This window comes from Salmo trutta, chromosome 4, assembly GCF_901001165.1.
Source record: "Salmo trutta chromosome 4, fSalTru1.1, whole genome shotgun sequence".
In the NCBI taxonomy this organism is placed as follows: domain Eukaryota; kingdom Metazoa; phylum Chordata; class Actinopteri; order Salmoniformes; family Salmonidae; genus Salmo; species Salmo trutta.
In genome coordinates, this window is record NC_042960.1 from 55,472,007 (window position 1) to 55,498,518 (window position 26,512).

The 26,512-nt window shown below is 46.2% G+C and overlaps 1 protein-coding gene across 1 annotated transcript in view; it reads right to left on the reverse strand.

Moving 5' to 3' along the window:
- LOC115192652 (plexin-B2) overlaps positions 1–26,512 on the reverse strand; it is a 192,887-nt gene that overhangs the window by 89,267 nt on the left and 77,108 nt on the right. Inside the window, exon 2 of the mRNA XM_029751406.1 lies at positions 20,087–20,205. The gene's annotated coding sequence lies outside the window, so the exon portion shown is untranslated. The remainder of the gene's footprint in view (positions 1–20,086; positions 20,206–26,512) is intronic.

Sequence of the window (26,512 nt, forward strand, 5' to 3'; positions counted from 1 at the left end):
CACCAGGCGGTGTCAGAGGAAGGCCCTAAAAATTGTCAACGACCCCAGCCACCCCAGTCATAGACTGTTCTCTCAACTACCGCATGGCAAGAGGTACCGGAGTGCCAAGTATAGGACAAAAAGGCTTCTCAACAGTTTTTACCCCCAAGCCATAAGACTCCTGAACAGGTAATCAAATGGCTACCTGGACTATTTGCATTGTGTGCCCCCCACCAACCCCTCTTTTTATCATATATGCAGTCACTTTAATTATACATTCATGTACATACTACCTCAATTGGGCCGACCAACCAGTGCTCCCGCACATTGGCTAACCGGGCTATCTGCATTGTGTCCCACCACCCACCAACCCCTCTTTTATGCTACTGCTACTCTCTGTTCATCATATATGCATAGTCACTTTAACCATATCTACATGTATATACTACCTCAAATCAGCCTGACTAACCAGTGTCTGTATGTAGCCTCGCTACTTTTATAGCCTCGCTACTGTATACAGCCTGTCTTTTTACTGTTGTTTTATTTCTTTACCTACCTATTGTTCACCCAATACCTTTTTTGCACTATTGGTTAGAGCCTGTAAGTAAGCATTTCACTGTAAGGTCTACACCTGTTGTATTCAGTGCACGTGACAAATAAACTTATTTGATTTGATTCATTACCAGATTCAGCTGAGGTCTAGAACTTAGGGAATAATTTGTACCAAATACAATTATCTTAGTTTTAAAGATGTTCAGGACCAGTTTATTACTGGCCACCAATTAGAAAACAGACTGCAAATCTTTGTTAAGGGTTTCAGTGACTTTATTAGCTGTTATTGATGATGCGTGTATGGTTGAATTATCAGCATACATGGACACACATGCTTTGTTTAATGCCAGTGGCATGTCATTGGTAAAAATAGAAATGAGTAGAGGGCCTTGAGAGCTGCCCTGCGATACACCATACTTTACACGTTTGACATTAGAGAAGCTTCCATTAAATAAAACCCTGTGAGTTCTACTAGATAGAAATCTCTGAATTCACGATATGGCAGAGGTTGAAAAGCCATAACACCTAATTTTCTCAACAACAGGTTATGGTCAATACTATCAAAGGCTGCACTGAAATCTAACAGTACAGCTCGATTTCTTTCAACCAATCATCAGTAATTTGTGTCAGTGCAGTACATGTTGAGTGCCCTTCCTTCTCTATAAGCATGCTGAACATCTGTGGTTCATTTGTTTAAAGAGAAATAGCATTGTATTTGGTCAAACACCATTTTTTCCAACAGTTTGCTAAGAGCTGGCAGCAAGTTGATAGGTCTGCTGTCAGAACCATTTTGTGCATGAGTTAAATGTCTCACTGTTCGTTGTTGGCATTTCCTGCCTAAGTTTGCCCACTTTGCCAATGAAGAAATCGTTAAAATAATTAGCAACATCAAATGTTTTTGTGATGAAAGACGGAGTTGAATTTATCTTTCTGCCAAAAATTTCATTTAAAGTACTCCGAAGGTTTTTTCCATCATTCTTTATATCATTGATCTTGTCTTCATAATACAGTTTATTATTCTATTTGTTGAGTTTAGTCACATCATTTCTCAATTTGCAGTAAGTCAGCCAGCCAGACTTATTCACCAATCCTTTTGCCCCATCTCTTTCAACCATACAGTTTTTCAACCATACAGTTCTAACAGTCAGTTTCTTAACAGGTGCATGTTTATCAATAATCGGAAGAAGCAATTTCATAAATTCATCAAGTGCAGCATCTGGATGCTCCTTATGAATCACATCAGACCAACAAATATTTTAGTATCATCCACATAAGAGTCACAGCAAAATATTTTGTATGATCTCTTATACCGTATTTTAGGCCCAGCTGTTGGAACTTTGGCTTTCCTGGATATAGCCACCATATTGTGATCACTGAATCTAATGGATACAGATACATCTTTAGAACAATGTTCTACAGTATTAGTAAAAATGTGATCAAAATATGAAAAGGATCTTGTTCATGTAGTGTTTGTAAACACCCTGGTAGGTTGATTAATAACCTGAACCAGATTACAGGCACTGGCTACAGTGAGAATCTTCCTCTGAGCAGACAGCTTGATGAAGACCAGTCAATACTCAGGTCCCCAAGAAAGTAGACCTCTCTGTTTACATCACATACACTATTAAGCATTTCACACATATTATTTAGATACTGACTGTTAGCACTTGGTGGCCTATAGCAACACCCCAAAAGAAAAGGCTTTAGATGTGCCAGACGAACCTGCAACCACAACACTTCAATAACACTTGACATAAGATCTTCCCTAAGCATTAAAGGGATACGGCTCTGAATATATACAGCAACACCTCCCTCATAAGCATTCCTGTCTCTTCTATAGATGTTATATCCTTGTATCGCTACTGCTGTATCATCAAATGAATTATCTAAGTAAGTCTCAGAAATGGCTAATAAACTCAGCAAGAAAAAGAAACGTCCCTTTTTCAGGACCCTGTCTTTCAAAGATAATTCGTAAAAATCAAAATAACTTCACAGCTCTTCATTGTAAAGGGTTTAAAATGTAAACCCTTTACAATGAAGATCTGTGAAGTTATTTGAAGTTATTTGGTTCATTGAACAAGCATGGGAAACAGTATTTAAACTTTAAATACTGTTTCCCATGCTTGCTCAATGAACCATAACAATTAATGAACATACACCTGTTGAACGGTCATTAAGACATTAACAGCTTACAGACGGTAAGCAACTAAGGTCACAGTTATGAAAACTTAGGATACTAAATAGGCATTTCTACAGACTCTGAAGAACACCAAAAGAAAATGCCCAGGGTCCCTGCTAATCTGCGTGAACGTGCCTTAGGCATGCTGCAAGGATGCATGAGGACTGCAGATGTGGCCAGGGCAACAAATTTCAATGTCCGTACTGTGAGACGCCTAAGACAGTGCTACAGGGAGACAGGACAGACAGCTGATCGTCCTCGCAGTGGCACACCATGTGTTACAACACCTGCACAGGATCGGTACATCCGAACATCACACCTGCAGGACACGTACAGGATGGCAACAACAACTGCCCAAGTTACACCAGGAGCGCACAATCCCTCCATCAGTGCTCAGACTGTCCGCAACAAGCTGAGAGAGGATGGACTGAGGGCTTGTAGGCCTGTTGTAAGGCAGGTCCTCCCCATACATCAACGGCAACAACGTCGCCTATGAGCACAAATCCACCATCGCTGGACCAGACAGGACTGGCAAAGAGTGTGCTTCTCTGACAAGTCGTAGTTTTGTCTCACCAGGGGTGATGGTCGGATTCGTGTCTATCGTTGAAGGAGTGAGCGTTACACCAAGGCCTGTACTCTGGAGCGGGATCAATTTGGAGGTGGCGCGTCCGTCATGGTCTGGGGCGGTGTGTCACAGCATCATCGGACTGAGCTTGTTGTCAGTGCAGGCAATCTCAACACTGTGCGTTATAGGGAAGACATCCTCCTCCCTCATGTGGTACCCTTCCTGCAGGCTCATCCGGACATGATCCTCCAGCATGACAATGCCACCAGCTATACTGCTCGTTCTGTGCGTGATTTCCTGCAAGACAGGAATGTCAGTGTTCTGCCATGGCCAGTGTAGAGCCTGGATCTTAATCCCATTGAGCACGTCTGGGACCAGTTGGATCGGAGGGTGAGGGCTAGGGCCATTACCCCCAAAAATGTCCAGGAACTTGCAGGTGCCCTGGTGGAAGAGTGGGGTAACATCTCACAGCAAGAACTGGCAAATCTGGTGCAGTCCATGAGGAGGAGATGCACTGCAGTACTTAGTGCAGCTGGTGGCCACACCAGATACTGACTGTTACTTTTGATTTTGACCCCCACCTTTGTTCAGGGACACATTATTCCATTTTTGTTAGTCACATGTCTGTGGAACTTGTTCAGTTTATGTCTCAGTTGTTGAATCTTGTTATGTTCATTTACACATGTTAAGTTTGCTGAAAATAAGCGCAGTTGACAGAGAGAGGACGTTTCTTTTTTTGCTGAGTTTATATGCATTTTATTTGATGTTAGCAAGTTATTGATTTCATTCACCATATTTCTAAGGTTACATATTAACATGGGCTATTTTAAGCCTTTTCCTGTGTAGTTTATCAGAGATAGACATAATATGGAAAATAGCCAACAAAGGAAGTGAATTAAAATATATACATTCAGCAGTCCATTAATCAGTTGGTGTGTGTAAGCGTGTGTGTGTGCTGCGGGGTTAAAGCTACGAACCCATAGGCTTGGCTCTCTCATCCCGTTCAGGATTTTCGGAGGGAGGGTGGACAATGAGCCTGTCAGCGGATGTAAGCAACATCCCCACGAGCTCTGAAAGCTTTTATGGCTGGGATCAGTTCTTTCCTCTCCTGACACACAGCTCAGGATAGTCCTCGTTGAGGATGATAAATGTTCCTCTCAAGTTCTTGGCTCTTCCAGTAGAGGTCGACCGATTATGATTTTTTCTCAATGCCGATACCGATACCGATTATTGGGGGACCAAAAACCCCGGTGCCGATTAATCGGCCGATTGATTTTATTTATTTGTAATAATGACAATTACAACAATACTGAATGAACATTTATTTTAACTTAATATAATACATCAATAAAATCAATTTAGCCGCAAATAAACACAAACAGACCCAACAGAGCCCCAGGACAGCAACACAATTAGACCCAACCAAAATCATGAGAAAACAAAAAGATAATTACTTGACACATTGGAAAGAATTTACAAAAAAACGAAGCAAACTAGAATGCTATTTGGCCCTAAACAGAGAGTACACAGTGGCAGAATACCTGACCACTGTGATTGACCCAAAATTAAGGAAAGCTTTGACTATGTACAGACTCAGTGAGCATAGCCTTGCTATTGAGAAAGGCCAGCGTAGGCAGTCCTGGCTCTCAAGAGAAGACAGGCTATGTGCCCACTGCCCACAAAATGAGGTGGAAACTGAGCTGCACTTCCTAACCTCCTGCCAAATGTATGACCATATTAGAGACACATATTTCCCTCAGCTTACACAGACACACAAAGAATTTGAAAACATATTCAATTTTGATAAACTCCCATATCTATTGGGTGAAATACCACAGTGTGCCATCACAGCAGCAAGATTTGTGACCTGTTGCCACAAGAAAAGGGCAGCCAGTGAAGAACAAACACTATTGTAAATACAACCTAATATCTATGTTTATTTATCTTCCATTTTGTACTTTAACTATTTGCACATCGTTACAACACTGTATATAGTCATAATATGACATTTGAAATGTCTTTATTCTTTTGTGAGTGTAATGTTTACTATTCATGTTTTATTGTTTATTTCACTTTTTGTTTATTATCTATTTCACTTGAAATTGAATTGAGAAAGAGAGAGAGAGCGACAGAGAGAGAGAGCGAGAGAGAGAGACAGAGCGAGAGAGCTAGTGAGCGAGAGAGCGAGTAAAAGAGAGAGCAAAAGAGACAGTGACAGAGAAAGAGTCAGAGAAAGAGACAGAGCGGGGGAGAGAGAGAAAGGGTGGTGGGATTATACGAGTTATGTTCATAAAGGCCTCATTTCACCTCTTGAGAGAAACTTTCTTGATTTTTACAAAATGCGGGATTATTCCAAAGGATGCAGAGATGCAGATTATTTTCCCTTTTTAAAATGTTCAAAGTGAAGGAGGTCACATGAAAGGATAAGATCATATCACACTGGGGAACATGGGCGTTTATAAATAAAATCACTCTGAAAACCTATGTAGGCCTACTCTGAAAGGACTGCATTCAACCCCTGAAAAAGCCTATAGGATATAGGTGGGCAGTAGTTTTGGCAAGAGAACTATTGTTAGTGGTACCCATCGCTACAATGCGCCCGCTGCTCCCATGGCAACGAGGGGAGATTGCGTTCCTCTCCTCACTCCACAAGGCCACTTCATGCTTTAATGTAAAGAAACAACTTGCCAGAATTCATTTGTGTTGAAAAAAGTTTTGAAAAAAATAAAAGCTATTTTCCTTTATTTCTCTTTGCTCCCCCAACGGGCCGGAGCTTCCAGGCACAGCGTCCAGTCCTGCTCCAAGGCCGGAGCCTTCCTCTGCGCCGGTGCCCAGTCCAGGCACGGCGTCCAACCGAGCTCCATGGCCGGAGCCTTCTTCTACGCCGGTGCCCAATCCAGGCACAGCGTTCAGCCCGGCGCCATGGCCGGATCCGGGGTCTGGGCGGGGGTTACGACCTGCACCGGAGCCGCCACTGACGCTAGATGCCCACCCGGACCCTCCCCTATAGAGTCAGGTTTTGCGGCCGGAGTCCGCACCTTTGGGGGGGTACTGTCACGCCCTGACCATAGAGAGCCTTTTTATTGTCTATGTTGGTTAGGTCGGGGTGTGACAAGGGTGGGTAATCTAGGTTGTTTATTTCTATGTTGGCCTGATATGGTTCCCAATCAGAGGCAGCTGTTTATCGTTGTCTCTGATTGGGGATCATATTTAGGCAGCCATTTCCCCACTGTGTTTTGGTGGGATCTTGTTTATGTGTAGTGCCTGTGAGCTCTTCATTTGCTTCACGTTTCGTTCGTTCTTTATTGTTTTTGTGCGTTTCATTCAATAGACATGTGGAACCCATATCACGCTGCGCTTTGGCCCAAATGTTATTACGACGATCGTGACACTGATAATGTCCCCAAAATCTCCAACGTGTTCTCTTTCAATTGCTACCATGGTATGCATATGCTTTTTATAGTTCTTCTTTTAGAAAAACATCTGTTTGTCCCTATCCATATAGGCCAATTCCCACGAGTGTAATGGGTTAAACAATGCCTGTGTTGGTGCTCCCAAATATTACTTAACATACTAGGATAGCATACACCTTTATATCCTTAAAGCTGCAATATGTCACTTTTTGGGCAACCCGACCAAAGTCATATAGAAATATGTTATATATCTGTCATTCACATTGAAAGCAAGTCTAAGATGCGGTAGATCTGTTCTATGTGCGCTATTAATATGCTTCCCGTGCTTATGTTTTGTTTTTGCATATTTTACTTTTGGTTTTGTACACCAGCTAAAAAGTACAATATTTTTGGTAATGGAAAATATATTTCACAGCAGTTTAGATGGTACAATGAGTCTCTACACTATACTTGCCTGATATGTCACAAAAACTGAAATTAGGCAAATTATTTGAATTTTAGCAACCAGGAAATGGCAGAGCAATTTCTGCATAGTGCACTTTTAAGGAACTTACCACACACACTTTATTGGCAACAAACATAAACTTTGTATCAACAAGACGGAATGAAAGGACATGCTCTATCTTTTATCTGACAAGGCTGGTAGTTGAACTCCGACCTCTCGTTACTTGATGTGGAAGTGACCCGTGCAGAGACGATCCATGCCACAGTTTGTGGCTCTAAAGTCTTCTCTCTGTGATATCAAATGGGTCGAAGAGGGATGCTCACTCATCCAATCCTGCAGCATAAACACATCTCATTCAACCAATGACATCCAGTGTCATGGAAATCTAACACAGTCATGTAAGCAAGAGTTGTGGGAACAGTTGACTGCTGCTGCTTCACAGCTTCACTCCATTAGTCTACCCTCTCCAATCAGTTCTCTCTCTAACTCCGTTTCCTGGCAACACGTCTCAGCGAGTGGCATGACTCTTTCAAACACTTTGTGTGAAATGTATATATTTGTAAGTGCAAACGTACTGCATGCTGAATGCTAGCTGGTCCCAGACGGAACCCAGACAGATGGTTCTCTCTGAGGCAGAGTTAGATCAGAAAAAACCTTCCTCTCTAACTCCTCCTCTTGTCTCTGAGGAGCATCAGTATCGGGCAGCGGGGGGCCTATAGAACAAGACACATCCCTAATGGAGAATTCAGCAGCTCTAACAAGAGTATCGAAGTGGCACGTCAGTAAGAGGATATCTGAAACACATCTCTGAGAAAGCCCTAGAGCCGAGGACCACTAGCAAGCCAAGCTGGCAACCTGTAAAGTTGGAGCTCTGATCAGTCTGTTGCTCTCCCACTCTCTCCCTCGCTCCCTCCATGGGAAACATATCTTTACATTGCCAAAGCAAATGAAATGGATAAAAAGTTAACAGTAAACATTACACAACTTCCAAAAGAATAAAGACATTTCAAATGTCATATTATGTCTATATACAGTGTTGGATGTGCAAATAGTTAAAGTACAAAAGGGAAAATAAATAAACATAGATATTAGGTTGTAACGGCTGTCATCAGGAATAGAGGACCAAAACGCAGCAGGAATGTGGATGCTCATCTTCTATTTATTTTAAATAAAGAGAACACCAAAATAACAAAACAAAGAATGCACGAACAACAAAACAGTCTTGTCATGCTCACACAGGCAAAAACCAGAAACAATCTCCCACAACACCAAACCAAACAATTGCCCATATATAGGACTCTCAATCAGAGGCAACGAGAAAGCACCTGCCTCCAATTGAGAGTACAACCCCCCATCAACCTAAACATAGAAATACAACAAACCAGAAAGAACACAGAAATACAAAACATAGAACATAGACCAAAACCCGGAAATAATAAATCAAACACCCTACTACATACACCACCACCCCGAAACACATAAACAAAATACCCTCTGCCACGTCCTGACCAAACTACAATAGCAAATAATCCCTAAACTGGTCAGGACGTGACATAGGTTGTATTTACAATAGTATTTGTCTTCACTGGCTGCCCTTTTCTTGTGGCAACAGGTCACAAAACTTGCTGCTGGGATGGCACACTGTGATATTTCACCCAATAGTAGTTTATCAAAATTGGATTTGTTTTCGAATTCTTTGTGGATCTGTGTAATCTGAGGGAAATATGTGTCTCTAATATGGTCATACATTTGGCAGGAAGTTAGGAAGTGCAGCTCAGTTTCCACCTCATTTTGTGGGCAGTGTGCACATAGCCTGTCTTCTCTTGAGAGCTTGGTCTGCATTCGGCAGCCTTTCTCAGGGACATGTTGGACTTGTCGAGAGTTTCTAATGTGAACTTTGGACGGGTCTATTTAGACCAAGAGAAGGCTTTCGATAGAGGGGACCATGAGTGTATAATGTTTAACCACCATCTGTTTAATGTGATGTCTGTGTTTGGGTTTGAGGAAAGGTTTTTGGCCTGTGTGAAGATGTTGTATGCTGGGGCGTCATGTATGGTCAAGGTGGGAGGGGGGCTCAGTAGGCCAGTCTGGGTGAGACGGGGCATTAGACAAGTATGCCCTCTATTGGGGCAGTTATATGCACTAGCCACTGAGCCTTTTCTGGACCTCCTACGCAGGGAGTGTGCTGGACAGGCATGGGTGTTGACAGGCATAGCAGTGTCGGCGTATGCAGATGACATTTCTGTGATGGTCAGAGAAGGGGAGGATATGCAGGCACTAGTCTAGTCTGAAGGTGTACGTTATGTGGGGGCCCCCCTCTGCTTCCAGGGGGTTTGCAGTGGGGTTGTGAAGGGCTTAACATTTTGGGGGTGTACCTGGGCTTGGAGAGGTGGGTCAGGAAGAACTGGGAGGGGCTGTCAAAAACAGTGGTGTCAAGACTGGCCATGTGGATGTGGCTCCTGTCCCAAGTGTCATATAGAGGGAGGGTGCTGATAACCTGGCGGCATCCTCCCTGTGGCATAAACTGTCTGCCCTCCACGGCAGAGAGTATGGTGTGTTTTAGATGGAGGGGGCTCTACAAACCCCCAGTACCAAAGAGGTCAGGGGACCTCCAGTGGAGGGTTCTACATGGAGCCCTGGCCACTAACAGCTGGCTGGCACGGGTTGAACCGGGAGTCGGGCAGGGATGTCCTTTCTGTGTCATGAGTGAAACTATGCATTGTGTGTTTTCTGTGTGCGCCAGGTTAATGCCATTAATGTCTTTGTTGGAATGTCTGTGTGAGACGTTGGGGGTGGGGTTTACTGTCGGGATGTTTATAATGAGGTACAGGTATTCGAATAAGGAAAAGGCCAAATGTGTGTTGTTGAATTTTCGGTTTGCTCAGGCAGAGTTGGCTAACAAGGAGGAACAGGGTCAAAAGTGGGGGGATAACAGACCCTTCACTATTATGTAATGGGATGGTCTCTGCGCGTGGCATTTGAGTTCTATAAAATTATAAAAAGTGAAGAAGTTTCAGAAGATATGGTGGGTTGGGGAAGATGGGTTGGATATACGGTTGCAGAAGTGGTGAGGTTTTGGTTTTTCTGATGTGTAGTGTTGTATTGTGGGGTAGATGGCAAGGTGAGTACGTAGCATAGGGGATATTTGTTTTTTTTAAAGGAGGGTGGTGGTGAGGTTTTAGGACTAACAGTCTCTCTCTGTCTGTCTGTCCCAACTGTACCAGAACCCAATGACTAAGGGGGGGGGACTAATGACATAGAAATGGGTCTTGCATGGAAGCTGTTTAAAGCCACAATTTGCCTTGCCGGAGTGTGTCACTCGTAAAACATTACCAGAGTAGAATGATTGATACAAGCTAAAGGCCAACAGAGCTGAATTTATGAAGCAGGCCAGGGTGCTGCTGCTGTGAGACTGGGACCGGGGAGCAGACAGACAGAGAAAGAGAACAGGTTCTCTTTTTCATGTCTTTATTTGGCATGTGTCCGCTTTACACACTTGGCTCTTCCCGGCGCCTCAGAGGAGGCCAGGGTCAAACGAAGTGCAGGGGAGTTTTAGTTTTACATCGCTCACTGGGGGAGGGGGCGGGGGGTTCAGCCAGCTCAGTACCTCATAGACACATAGCAGACAAACTAAACTCTCCCTCTAGCTTGACTGATTGACTAACTGACTGACTGGACTGACTGGATCAGCTGATGTACTGGGTCATGTACTGGGTCATCAGCGAGACAGACAGCCCTGTCTACAGACTACTGGTCCAACACATGGAATGAGATCCATTCCAAAAGAGTGGAGCGTGCACAATGTGTCTGACTACTCCAGTCTCACACATTACTTTGGAATGCCCAGTCTAGGTAGATTCTCATATACCGCGAAGAACTCAATCAAGGGTGGTGACTGACTAAGCTGAATGGCTGCACTTCCGTACAGAGAGAGTTTCATTTCTGTATAAGGTCAGATGAAAGCGGATGTCATTGTGTTATGGAGATAAAGCTTTCTTTGTCTATTCTATTCCTGTGCTTTGACCTTGACCTTTTTTCAGGCCATTGCAGAAGCCAAATGTGGCTGTGAAGTGTAGGGGGTATAGTGTCTTTTCTGTGTATGACACACCAGTGACAGACTGCAGAGTTGGCATGGCACGACGGGCAGACTGCAGACCTGGGCACTATCCTTTCTGCCCAACCTTGGTGCCTGCCTCCACACCAGAGTGCCAGAGAGAGCTATTGCTATTGCCCCACAGACCGGCCTCTGAAAGACATCAACAACACAGACACTGGCCCTGACAGACAAAAACCCCGTCAAACAGATAAATGCATGGAAATAGATGGAAATAAACGAGTGAACGAGGGGATAACAACAACGTAACGGGCGGAAGATATGAGAGGCTGGCAGTGGTCCATACAGAGACAGCTGGCACTGACATCCTCCACAAACCTGGCAAAGCCAACGGGATGTGAGCACTCTTCAGAGAGAGGGAGGAGGGTGAGAGAGAGAGAGATGGAGAGAGACAGTGAGTAACAATGAGAGAGAGTGCGTGAGAGCGAGAGGAGAGAGAGAGAGAGAGTGAGAGAGAGCAAGAGAGAAAATGGAGAGAGAGAGAGAAAATGGAGAGAGAGAGAGATGATGTAGAGTGAGAGAGAGAGAGAGAGAGAGAGAGAGAGAGAGAGAGAAAATGGAGAGAGAGAGAGAGATGATGTAGAGTGAGAGAGCGAGAGAGAGAGAGAGAGAGAGAGAAAATGGAGAGAGAGAGAGAGATGATGTAGAGTGGGGGAGAGAGAGAGAGAGAGAGAGAGAGGATGGAGAGTGGGAGAGAGAGAGAGAGGATGGAGAGTGGGAGAGAGAGAGAGAGAGGGAGGATGGAAGAGAGAGAGAGAGAGAGAGAGAGGGAGAGTGGGAGAGAGAGAGAGAGAGAGAGAGGGAGAGAGAGAGAGAGAGAGTGGGAGAGAGAGAGAGAGAGAGAGAGAGAAAATGGAGAGAGAGAGATGATGTAGAGTGAGAGAGCGAGAGAGAGAGAGAAAATGGAGAGAGAGAGAGAGAGAGAGATGATGTAGAGTGGGGGAGAGAGAGAGAGAGGATGGAGAGTGGGGGAGAGAGAGAGAGAGAGAGGATGGAGAGTGGGAGAGAGCGAGAGAGAGGATGGAGAGTGGGAGAGAGAGCGAGAGAGAGAGAGAGAGAGAGAGAGGGAGGATGGAGAGTGGGAGAGAGAGAGAGAGAGAGAGAGAGAGAGAGAGAGAGTGGGAGAGAGAGAGAGAGAGAGAGGGAGGGAGGATGGAGAGTGGGAGGATGGAGAGTGGGAGATTGGAGAGTGGGAGGATGGAGAGTGGGAGAGAGGGTGTTGTGGTAGTAGGTAACACATCTCGGCCTCCAGACTCCTGTGCTAATTAACACAGTTCCACACACAAGGCCCCCTGCCAGCATGCAGAGCTAGCAGGCCGCCCGGCCCAGAACATAGTCACAGTCTGGAGGGGAGGGGGCTCAGTCAACAGTGACTGCTCAGGTTATAGAAAAAATAGAGAGAGGGAAGACACATGAAGGGAGGGGGCAGAGGAGAGGTGAGGGGAGTGGAAGGACAGGATAGAGGGATGGAGAGGAGGGCAGAAGAGAGGAGAGGTTCGGCCTCATCTGGAGGTGAGACTGTGCCCCTGTACACCGTCCGTCTGGCGGATGGGGGGATGGAGACGGATGGGTTTGGAGGGCAGGGATCCTGAGCCCTGGGCCGATCGGTCCGGGGAAGGAAGAAGAACAGAAGAGAAGAGGAGAAGAGAGGGAGAGGAGGCGGGGGGGGGTAAGCCCAATAAGCCTTCACAACACCACACACACAAATCCTGGTTCATTACCTCCCCAGGACCATTCATCAGACAGCCAGGAATGAGAGAGGAAGAGGAGGGAAAGAGAGACAGAGAGACAGCGAGAGAGACGGTAATCCATTATATTGAGTGTAAACAGCGCAACACAAAATGTTTTGGTCTCAAGGGGTTTTCATTTGGACGCACCACTTCTAGAGCCAAAGATGAACCAGCGTTTCATACTGAGTAACCCCACAAGTGGTTTACTAACCCAGTAAACCACATACAGCCATCGGAGGCCTAGCTTCTCCTCTAGCATAGCCTACACACATCAGTCAGACAGCTGACAGAACTAATCTCCAGCACTATGTTTTGAACCGTATAAAGGCATGGAGGGAGATTATTGTTGGGGGTGAAAAAAAGTATAGATTTGCAAAGCGGAGAGTGTGTACAGATAGCGTAAAGTTACACCGTGCCACAGACTGGAGGCTCAGCGCTCCTCATTTTCAGACACACCGGGTGAGAGGAGCACCCCGCCGCTGTTCCCATTCCATAACAGACACAGGCACGCCACAGGAACTCCACCAGATCACCATTAAACTGTGACCCAACTCATTTCATCACCACACTCCAGATTCCAACATGAAAGAAAGGTGAGGAGGGAGAGAGGGGAAGGAGGAAGGTAGGGTGAGAAGAAGGAGAGAGGAAGAGAGAGAGTGTAAGAGAGCAACGGAGACAGACAAGGACAAAAATCTTACATTTCAACACATCTTACCAAAAAAAAATGCAATTACATGGGCCTGAGTATGACAACATCACGACCGTTGAGACGGTGAGTTTGTCTGCGTTAATGGCCACTTGCTCTCCCTTCTGCTAGGCGGTCTGTTGGGTAGGAGTGAGGGGGGCAGAGGAGGGGGTTAGGGGTCCGCCGCCTTGTCTCTCTGCTGATGGAGAATAACATGACTGCAGGGACTTCAAAGCAACGGCTCTCCATTTCCTGTACTGATTGCAGCCAAATATAAATATGCGGGCAGCAGGGCACACACATTCCGACACACGCCGAGCAAAACCGCACCATTTCTTAAGATTGAATTGCTTGGTTGAGAAATTATCAAAACACTTCAGTTTGTGGAAAAAGGATTAGATTTTGCTGCTAAGCTTTAGTTTGTTGTGTCACTTCCAAAATATCTATCCACTCGTCCCTAACCAGGGTTACCAATTACGGGCAATTCCATGGTAACAGAGTGATGCTGAGACAAAGGGTGTTTCTCAAAATGCATTCTACCGTGTTCCCGAGCACGCAAGTTGGAGTACAGGTGGGTCGGAGTATGAGTCCAAAGTATGCAAAATGGAGCACGGAGGGCACTTTTCGAATGCGTACTCCGTTTGTTCAAATGTTTAAGCATGCCTCGATCCAAGATTCAACAGAAAGTATCCACAGAAAGTATCAACAGAAAGTATCAACAGAAAGTATCCACAGAAAGTACCCACAGAAAGTATCCACAGAAAGTATCCACAGAAAGTATCCACAGAAATATGACGCAACCACGTAAAAAACAACATAACATTTATTGAAATCAATGGTGGTCATTATTTGAGATGAAGCACGAGAAAATGAACTCCGACTTCAGAATGAAATGTTGTCCATTCACATCTCATATGTTGCCTGACTACAATATTTTATCTTGATTTATGAAAAAATACATACTGTGTTCATTTTGGCATGTTTACCTGCCTACAATACCCACCGTAGTGTGGATAGATCGCAAGTCCATAGTGAGTCAATAGGGCTAATGTTGACTGGCTTGATACTACTGTTAGCTAGCTAGATATCCACAAAGAATTGGCCTTGCAAAACATTTGTTTTAGGTCATTTTTGCCTGTAAAACTATCTGGTTAGCTAGATTATTATGATTCACATATAGCTAGCTCATAATTATGAAGTAAAACGTAAAAATATTGCAGATAGATTGCAGGTTCCATCAAAGTAATTGTCTGCATCATTTCCAATCCCCCATAAATGTATGTAAATAAATATATACAGTAACAACTTTGGACACACCTACTCATTCAAAGGTTTTTCTTTATTTTTAATATTTTCTAAATTGTACAATAATAGTGAAGACATCAAAACTATAAAATAACACATGGAATCATGTAGTAACTTTTAGATTATTCAAAGTAGCAACCCTTTGCCTTGATGACAGCTTTGCACACTCTTGGCATTCTCTCAACCAGCTTCATCTGGAATGCTTATTCAACAGTCTTGAAGGAGTTCCCACATATGCTGAGCACTTGTTAACTACTTTTGCTTCACTCTGTGGTCCAACTCATCCCAAACCATCTCAATTGGGTTGAGGTTTTGTGATTGTGGAGACCAGGTAATCTGATGCAGCACTCCATCACTCTCCTTCTTGGTCAAATAGCCTTACACAGCCTGGAGGTGTGTTGGGTCATTGTCCTGTTGAAAAACAAATGATAGTCCCACTAAGCGCAAACCAGATGGGATTGCTTATCGCTGCAGATTGCTGTGGTAGCCATGCTGGTTAAGTGTGCCTTGAATTCTAAATAAATGACCGACAGTGTCACTAGCAAAGCACCCCCACACAATCCCACCTCCTCCTCCATTCTTCACAGTGGGAACCACACATGTGGAGATCATCTGTTCACCTTCTCTAAAAAGACATGGCGGTTGGAAATCTCAAATTTAGACTCCTCACACCAAAGGACATATTTCCACCAGTCTAAAGTCAATCACCTGTGTTCCTTGGCCCAAGCAAGTCGCTTCTTCTTATTGGTGTCCAATAGTAGGGGTTTCTTTGCAACAATTCGACCATGAAGGCCTGATTCATGCAGTCTCCTCTGAACAGTTGATGTTGAGATCTGTTCGTGAAGCATTTATTTGGGCTGCAATTTCTGAGGCTGGTAACTCTAATGAGGGCTACCAAGTGCCGCAGCAGTCTAAGGCACTGCATCTCAGTGCTAGAGGTGTCACTACAGACAGCCTGGTTCGAATCGAGGCTGTATCACAACCAGCCGTGATTGGGAGTCCCATAGGGGGGAGCACAATTGTCCCAGCGTCATCTGGGTTTGACCGGTGTAGGCGGTCATTGTAAATAACAATTGGTTCTTAACTGACTTGCCTAGTTAAATAAAGGTTACATTTAAAATAAAAACATTTACTTATCCTCTGCAGTAGAGGTAACTCTGGGTCTCATCATAGCGCTTGATGGTTTTTATGGCTGCACTTGAAGAAACGTTCAAAGTTCTTTACATTTTCCGGATTGACTGACCATGTCTTAAAGTAATGATGGACTGTTTTTCTGTTTGCTTATTTGAGCTGTTCTTGCCATAATATTGACATAATATAGGGCTATCTTCTGTATACCACCACTACCTTGTCACAACACAACTGATTGGCTCAAACGCAATCAGATGGAAAGGAATGAACTTTTAACAAGGCAGGGACATAACCGGTCAGGAGGCCACCTGGACTATTTACATTGACCCCCCCCCCCCCCCCTTTATTTTTACATTGCTGCTACTCCCTGTTTATTATCTATGCATAGTCACTTTACCCCTACCTACATATACAAATGACCTTGACTAACCTGTACCCCCACACATTGACTCAGTACACCCTGTATATAGCCTCATTAGTGTTATTTTATTGTGTTTTTTTATTCTACCTTAATTTAGTAAATATTTTCTTAACTCTATTTTCTTAAAACTACATTGTTAGTTAAGGGCTTGTAAGTAAGCATGTCACAGTAAGGTCTACACCTGTTGTATTTGGCACATGTGACAAATACAATTTGAAGAACCGTGCAGATTCAAAAGTGCAGTACGTGAGGTTGCAAAAGGAGCGAGAGAAGGCCCACGAGTGAGACAAAGAGAAAAGGAGAGGAACCAGAGAGGAACCAGAGAGGTCAAGAGAGGAACCAGAGAGGACACGAGAGGAACCAGAGAGGACATGAGAGGAACCAGAGAGGAGAGGAACCAGGGAGGAGAGGAACCTGAGAGGAGAAGAACCAGAGAGGACACGAGAGGAACCAGAGAGGATATGAGAGGACATGAGAGGACACTAGAGGAACGAGAGAACACGTGAGGAACCAGAGAGGACACGAGAGGAACCAGAGAGGACACGAGAGGAACCAGAGAGGATATGAGAGGACATGAGAGGACACTAGAGGAACGAGAGAACACGTGAGGAACCAGAGAGGACACGAGAGGAACCAGAGAGGACACGAGAGGAACCAGAGAGGACGCGAGAGGAACCAGAGAGGACGTGAGAGGAATCAGCGGACACGAGAGGAACCAGAGCGGACATGAGAGGAACCAGAGCGGACATGAGAGGACACGAGAGGAACCAGAGCGGACACGAGAGGAACCAGAGCGGACACGGGAGGAACCAGAGCGGACACGAGAGGAACCAGAGCGGACACGGGAGGAACCAGAGCGGACACGAGAGGAACCAGAGCGGACACCAGAGGACATGAGAGGAACCAGAGCGGACACGAGAGGAACCAGAGCGGACACGAGAGGAACCAGAGCGGACACGCATCTGGTTCCATTCAGAATACCTTGGAATACCTCTGGCAGTTTCATATTAATCTCTTGCAACCAGGGCCTTGACTGCCCAGGAGAGCATAAAAAACTACACCCCTGCACACAAAGAAAGCTCTTATTTTTAAGCATGACTGTGAGGGTGGAGGTTGAAGGGGTGGGAGTGCCCCCACAGGACATTCCTGAGGAAGCTTGGTTTGCCCTTCTCCTCTCCTGATGAGCACAATGAAGAAGATGAAGACGATGGTCCATCAGCATTAGTTCCCCAGGAGATAAAGTTCTGGTGATGTACATGACTCAATCTGTAAGCAACAGGAGTGGAGATCAGAAGCAATACAACCCGGCCCCATTAAACACCGCCACGGAGACATGGTTACCGTTGCAGAGCGGCGAGAAGCGCTTAGCTCTGCCCTATCTACTGGCCCGTAATATTATTTTACGCCATGTTCCAGCTCTCTTTACAACCTCAAACATAACTCTGTCTCCATGGCTCAATAAAAATGTATTTATGTAGTGAATTTATATAGTGGGGTTCGAAATCATTGACACCCTTAAAAAAAATGGCAATAATGGCTGTATAAAAATCAATAGTTAAAATACTGAGCGATATTGTACGCTGACAAAAAAAAGGGAAATTATATTACTTTATACTAATATAATTGCTCAGAGCAACCGATTTGTTTAACAAGTAATATAATTTTTTCTCAAAAAGGATAGGGTCAAAATTACTGACATCCCTAAATATTCTTAAATATATCCAAGCACGCAATGACTACCTTAACCTTGTGACTCTAGAAATTTGTTGGATGCATTTGCAGTAAATGTTTGTGTTTCAGATTATTTTGCTTGATGTTGCGTGCTAGGAATATGTGACCAAATACTAAACTTTGGACTACTTTATTTATAAGAATCTTAAGCAACATCAATCATTTTGATCCCCATCTTTTTTGAGAAAAAACAATTACATTTTTATCAAAATCTAATACAATCTGAGCAATTGTATTAGTATAAAATAACATCATTTCCCAATTTTATGGAGCATTCAATATAGGTCAAAATTTGAATTATTTATTTTATGCAGTCATTATTGCTCATCTTTACAAGGGTGTCAATAAATTCGGATCCCACTGTATTTCTTTATTACGCGCCTGTCCATATCACTGTATGTGCTCCTGTACAAAGGAAAGTAATATCAGTAGAGCTCTGGCCCTCTAGCCTCGTTGAGAGCAGCAGACACAGACTATTATTACCTTGAGCTGTCGCCTGTTCCCCCGTGCCATTCACTCAGGGCCTAATGGATTTTTTATTATAATCAAATGAATACAATATCTTCCCATAAATAGCCTACTTAGAAAGTCCTTTTCTCTGCCTGCAATATGGTTGGATGTCCATCACGCTTGAGTGCAGAGGTGCCACATGTTTAATTCAAAGCCAATGCAATTTACGTACACTGCACACCGAAACACAGATTATAGTTTTTGTTCTCCCTCCACCCATCTTACCTTCAACGGTCCACGTTTACAAAACCATTTAGGACTGTAGGAACAGACTGTATTGCATAACATTCACTGTATCTGAGAGAACTGGGATATAAAGCGAGGGTAGCAATAATGTACTATAGAGAGGTAAAGAAAGTGAATAAACTCATTGGAAAGCAGTCCCCTATACTTCAGGTCTGGACATCACATCTATCTATGTGGATCTGACAATTGGGGGGTGTTGAGAAGAGGGAATCCAATCTCTCACACAGAGGAGCAGAGACAGGCAGGCAGATACACTATGGTCCCAAAATAACCCTGGAGGAATCCATGAATGAAATGACAGGATTGCAGGGGTATTAGAAAACCCGCTGAGGTGGTTGATAATGCTGTTTATGGTGAGGTGTCACCGCTAGCAGGGGAAAAGTCAAACTGTTTGACTAATAAAATATAGAGTCGCCAAGTAGGAAATTCTAAACCGAGCTGAGCGTCTACCTTGACTTCTAGTTGGCCTACCGCCGATGCAGCGGGCCGGGCATTGACGCATGTATCCGGCGTAAACGGACAGATATAAAGCCTTTAAAATATATGTGAAGGCCTCTCGAAATGGGGCAGATAAACATAAACCCTGATATCCCGGCTAAGGATGGGATTATTGTTGCGTCAACAACCCCCGTACATAATAGTGATTACTGTCCTCTCTGCAGCGCCATCAGACTAAGGCAACGACTAAGCTAGCAGACAGCTTGGTCCTAATTACCTAGAACCGCCAATTACTGGCTCCATTTCATTATTTATATAGCTAGTCTGTTAGCGCCACACATCCAAATAAAAATAGACTTTTCTGACTCCAAGCACTGATATCGGTGGCAGCTGTGTTGAATGAGTCTACAGGGCCTGCTGAATCACACTGGCTTGTGAATTCACTGGATTCAGGCAGTGCCAGTCTGTGAGATACTCAGTGTACCAACAGCTAGCTAGCTGTAAATCCCTCATGGCTATCAATTCAATATTCAGTACCTGTTTACTACTCAATGTGCTGACAGCTTGGCCTTTGCAGTCGTATCATAGTCGTATGAAAACAATGGAAAAATAACAGCAATATCTTTAGGGGTTTGTCCTTACTTCCTGTAGAGCTCAATTACTTCCTGTAGTTGCCAAGCAGGAAGTGCACAATCATATCCCTTCGTCGTCTGCTCTCCTGTTTATTCAGGCCTCTCCGGGGTGGCCACAGTAAAGAAGTGCTGAAAGACAAAAAAAAGAACGTTTTAGACAATTCATCAATTTTGTCACACTGAGGAAAAACTACAGTACCAGCAGTATGTTCAAATCTAAACATACATGACTGGTTGAGATCTGTTCTACAGTAAACAACTCTTCTACTGCCAATACCAAAATGCCTCTGAAAACAATCCCTCCCTTTCTCTTTATCTGGCGAGTGAACACTCACTCAGTTACTGCAGATGTTTCCTATCACCCACTGCTGCCAAGCGGCACCCAGTCAGTGACTGCTAGTGCTAGGGAGAGAAGAGGGAGGAAAGTCTACCATTCGTGCTCCAGTGTATCCTGCAGAAACTTGGCATATCACTCTGCGATTTGTATGTCTCTGGATTTGACATGAAAATGTTGGGAGTCTCATCTGGAGTATCACTCGCCTCACGCCCGTCGCTCCTCTTAAAGTAACTAGGCCTGGCTGGCTGTTTAGCTTATGTTCCCATAAACTCTGACGTCCACATTTCTCAGCCCCAGGGTGCAGATGGCCGATTAGCTCAGTCGGCAGCGTGTCAGCGAGTGAGTGTCTTCTCTGGAAGCACAGGCCCACGATCATACATCACTTTGTTACCCTGAAGAAATATGACACACTTTATTTGGATCGTCTGGATAGTCCATCTGTAGATAATCTACAGATTGTGATACCATCAACAAACTCTGTTGATAAACAAATACTTGCTAAAGTTGCAGATTAAAGTTAGGAGTTAGGGCTGGGGTTAAGATAAGGGTTAAGGTTAGGGCTAGGGTTAGTAGTAGATATTTAGTTTAAATGTTAATGATAGTCTTTCCCAAACTGGCGGCCCGCGAGCCAAACTGTCACGTCCTGACCAGCAGATGGAGCTGTGGTAGTAGTTTCGGGGTCAGGACGTGGCAGTCTTGTGTGTGTCTTGTGACTCCTAATCAGGAACAGCTGGGAATCGTTGTTCCTGATTGGGAGTCATATATGTAGGAGTTGTTTGTCACTGGGGTTTGTGGGTGGTTGTTGTTACACTGCGTTTTGTATGCCTGTTAAACTGTCACTGTGGTGTTTATTGTTTTTTCAGTGGATGCTCTACTCCTTTTTTTGAAAATTAAAATATGAGTATCCACACTTCCGCTGCGCCTTGGTCCTCCTTCCAACAGCACAAAGTATTTTGTGACAGAACCACCCACCTACACAGGACCAAGCAGCGGAAGAAGGCTGGCGAGGACTGGGAGACCGAGAGGCACCCCCAATAATTTTTTAGGGGGTGGCACAAGGGCTGTGTGACGGGGCAGGAGCTGCCCGCCAGTCAACAGTCGTCAGAGCTGCCCGCCAGTCAACAGTCGTCAGAGCTGCCCGCCAGTCAACAGTCGTCAGAGCTGCCCGCCAGTCAACCATCTCCGGAGCTGCCCGCCAGTCAACAGTCGTCGGAGCTGCCCGCCAGTCAACAGTCGTCGGAGCTGCCCGCCAGTCAACAGTCGTCGGAGCTGCCCGCCAGTCAACAGTCGTCGGAGCTGCCCGCCAGTCAACAGTCGTCGGAGCTGCCCGCCAGTCAACAGTCGTCGGAGTGGCCAGACTGCGCTGAACCGCCGGAGTGGCCAGACTGCGCTGAACCGCCGGAGTGGCCAGACTGCGCTGAACCGCCGGAGTGGCCAGACTGCGCTGAACCGCCGGAGTGGCCAGACTGCGCTGAACCGCCAGTCAACAGTCGTCAGAGCTGCCCGCCAGTCAACAGTCGTCGGTTCAGGGCAGCTCTGACGACTGCCCTGAACCGCCGGAGCGGCCAGACTGCCCTGAACCGCCGGAGCGGCCAGACTGCCCTGAACCGCCGGAGCGGCCAGACTGCGCTGAACCGCCGGAGCGGCCAGACTGCTGCCCTGAACCGCCGGAGCGGCCAGACTGCTGCCCTGAACCGCCGGAGCGGCCAGACTGCTGCCCTGAACCGCCGGAGCGGCCAGACTGCTGCCCTGAACCGCCGGAGCGGCCAGACTGCTGCCCTGAACCGCCGGAGCGGCCAGACTGCTGCCCTGAACCGCCGGAGCGGCCAGACTGCTGCCCTGAACCGCCGGAGCGGCCAGACTGCTGCCCTGAACCGCCGGAGCGGCCAGACTGCTGCCCTGAACCGCCGGAGCGGCCAGACTGCTGCCCTGAACCGCCGGAGCGGCCAGACTGCTGCCCTGAACCGCCGGAGCGGCCAGACTGCTGCCCTGAACCGTCCCGAGCTGCCAGACTGCCCAGACTGTCCCGAGCTGCCAGACTGCCCAGACTGTCCCGAGCTGCCAGACTGCCCAGACTGTCCCGAGCTGCCAGACTGCCCAGACTGTCCCGAGCTGCCAGACTGCCCAGACTGTCCCGAGCTGCCAGACTGCCCAGACTGTCCCGAGCTGCCAGACTGCCCAGACTGTCCCGAGCTGCCAGACTGCCCAGACTGTCCCGAGCTGCCAGGACTGCCCAGACTGTCCCGAGCTGCCAGACTGCCCAGACTGTCCCGAGCTGCCAGACTGCCCAGACTGTCCCGAGCTGCCAGACTGCCCAGACCTGTCCCGAGCTGCCAGACTGCCCAGACTGTCCCGAGCTGCCAGACTGCCCAGACTGTCCCGAGCTGCCAGACTGCCCAGACTGTCCCGAGCTGCCAGACTGCCCCGAGCTGGCCAGACTGCCCAGACTGTCCCGAGCTGCCAGACTGTCCCGAGATGCCAGACTGCCCCGAGCTGCCAGACTGCCCAGACTGTCCCGAGCTGCCAGACTGTCCCGAGCTGCCAGACTGTCCCGAGCTGCCAGACTGCCCAGACTGTCCCGAGCTGCCAGACTGCCCAGACTGTCCCGAGCTGCCAGACTGCCCAGACTGTCCCGAGCTGCCAGACTGCCCAGACTGTCCCGAGCTGCCAGACTGCCCAGACTGTCCCGAGCTGCCAGACTGCCCAGACTGTCCCGAGCTGCCAGACTGCCCAGACTGTCCCGAGCTGCCAGACTGCCCAGACTGTCCCGAGCTGCCAGACTGCCCAGACTGTCCCGAGCTGCCAGACTGCCCAGACTGTCCCGAGCTGCCAGACTGCCCAACTGTCCCGAGCTGCCAGACTGCCCAGACTGTCCCGAGCTGCCAGACTGCCCAGACTGTCCCGAGCTGCCAGACTGCCCAGACTGTCCCGAGCTGCCAGGACTGCCCAGACTGTCCCGAGCTGCCAGACTGCCCAGACTGTCCCGAGCTGCCAGACTGCCCAGACTGTCCCGAGCTGCCAGACTGCCCAGACTGTCCCGAGCTGCCAGACTGCCCAGACTGTCCCGAGCTGCCAGACTGCCCAGGACTGTCCCGAGCTGCCAGACTGCCCAGACTGTCCCGAGCTGCCAGACTGCCCAGACTGTCCCGAGCTGCCAGACTGCCCAGACTGTCCGAGCTGCCAGACTGCCCAGACTGTCCCGAGCTGCCAGACTGCCCAGACTGTCCCGAGCTGCAGACTGCCCAGACTGTCCCGAGCTGCCAGACTGCCCAGACTGTCCCGAGCTGCCAGACTGCCCAGACTGTCCCGAGCTGCCAGACTGCCCAGACTGTCCCGAGCTGCCAGACTGCCCAGACTGTCCCGAGCTGCCAGACTGCCCAGACTGTCCCGAGCTGCCAGACTGCCCAGACTGTCCCGAGCTGCCAGACCGCCCCGACAGCCAGGAACGGCCTGCACCTGAGCCACCTCCAGGATAGGTGGGTTGGGGAGGGAGGGTGTAGCACAGTGCCGTCGGTGACGGCAGCCACCCTCCCTTCCCTCCCTTATTGTTTAGGGTTAGTGTTTATGGGGTTTGTTGGGGATTTTGTTTGTTGGTGGGTTTTTTTTGTGGTTAGGTGCATTCCGGGGTCTGCACCTTGAGGGGGGGTACTGTCACGTCCTGACCAGCAGATGGAGCTGTGGTAGTAGTTTGGGGGTCAGGACGTGGCAGTCTTGTGTGTGTCTTGTGACTCCTAATCAGGAACAGCTGGGAATCGTTGTTCCTGATTGGAAGTCATATATGTAGGAGTTGTTTGTCACTGGGGTTTGTGGGTGGTTGTTTTTACACTGCGTTTTGTATGCCTGTAAAACTGTCACTGTGGTGTTTATTGTTTTTTCAGTGGATGCTCTACTCCTTTTTTTGAAAATTAAAATATGAGTATCCACACTTCCGCTGCGCCTTGGTCCTCCTTCCAACAGCACAAAGTATTTTGTGACACAAACGGTTTAATTTTGCCCCTCAAGTTTTCTGAGAACATTTTTAAAATAAATGTTAGTTTATTGTTGGACATAAAAGACTGTAAAAACACCAGGATATCAGATTCAAGTGATTTTAAATGTACCAATATTATTATCAAATGTTATTATCTGTTCGGGCTTCTTGCGGTCAATTTGACATCTACAATAAATGATTTATTATGTTCTGGCCGCCCGACAATCCACTCTCAATCCACTCCACACTTGATGTATAGCATCTACAGATGGACTATACAATTAAAGTGTTACCAAAATATGTCACTGCGTTGCCATACAGCTGCAGTGCTGGTTGTAGCATGAGTGGAGTAGCATGCATTTTATTATAAAAAGTGTTGAATAAGGTGTAGACAGTGCTGAATAACTTAAACATAAAAACAGCAGCTCTTTGCTGTATTCGTTGAGTCTCTCTAGTCATGGTTTTAAAAGTTTTGAAATCTGTGTGTTCGAGGCTTCTTTTTACAGTCTATGGAATTCCTTGGAGATCGACCAGTGCTCTATACGATGACAAATACTGTTAGTAGGCCTACATCAGTGTTCACCATCCTAGTCGATCACCAAACATTTCTGTAAAAAAACGACTTCCACTCACGCTACAACTAGCACCGCAACCAAAAAGTATAGCAGAATGTTCCAATAAGCTTGCATTGTTATTATTAGCGGCTTGTCTATTTCAATATCTAGGAATATTTAACTTTCTCTGGTCATAAGAGTAACAACATGAATTGGTGCAAAAGGAAGAAATAATGCTGTATGACTTAAGTTTCGCTATTAGCTGGTAGACTGTGAGCGGAGAGTCGGGTGAGAGCCAGCCTCACCGCTGCTCCCTCCCTCACCTCAGACTGACCAGCAGATGCAAGCCATCAGTTCAATAAAAAAAATATGTTTTTATTTTTAAATGATTACGCTCACTCAGCTGTGCCTCACAAGTAATGCAACAAATGACCTATCACCTGTGTGATCATATACCAATTTTGTTTTAATGTAATTTCAAAATGGTCTGAGAAGAACAACATTTACATAAGTATTCAGACCGTTTACTCAGTACTTTGTTGAAGCACCTTTGGCAGCGATTACAGCCTCTTTTTGGGTATGACGCTACAAGCTTGGCACACCTGTATTTGGGGAGTTTCTCCCATTCCTCTCTGCATATCCTCTCAAGCTCTGTCAGGTTGGATGGGGAGCGCAGCTACACAGCTATTTTCAGGTCTCTCCAGAGATGTTCGATCAGGTTGAAGTCCAGGCACTGGCTGGGCCACTCAAGGACATTCAGAGACCTGTCCTAAAGCCACTCCTGCTTTGTCTTGGCTGTGTGCTTAGAGTAGTTGTCCTGTTGGAATCCTGTTTTTCATGGTATGAGAGTCCTTTAGGTGCCTTTTGGCAAAAACCTGTTTTGGCGTTGTCATTATGGGGTATTGTGTAATACTTTCCGAATGCACTGTATTTTCTCAGCACATACAATGCATATGCTTTTGACTGAGGTCCATATGAGGATCTTGATATGCTTTTTGATATGCTAAATAAGGACAACTTCTGATGCTAATTTGAGTTTTGCAGACATGCTCAATAATTTGACAAATATTAACTCCATATCATTCTTTAAGACACTAGAGCTGTGTTTGAATACTAATACTAACCGCACTAACCATACTATTTGTGACGGAAATTGAGTATGTAGTATGCTTATTGGTTATAGTATGGATATAGTTAGTATACCAAAAGTTCCCGGATGTTCCCGGAAATTCGCCAAAATAAGAAGTATACAAGCAATGGACACTATTTCCGTGCTTTTAGGGCCCATAATGCAATTCTTTAGAAAATGGACATGGCTTCACAATGTTTTCAGATTTGAAGAAAATGGCAGAAAATATGCAGCCAAAGTCCGAAGAGATCGGATACAGTGTCAGTAAACATTTGCAAAAAAAAGCGTAATTCAATTGTTGCCAGCAGCACATACAGTTCCTAGCGCTCTGAATAACATGAAAACAACCTAACCAGCTCTGCTAGGGCGAGTAAAATGGTCAAAGTGAGGTGTTGCCTCATTTGTATCTGGAAGTAGCTAGCAAGCTAGCCTCAGCCAGAGCGTCC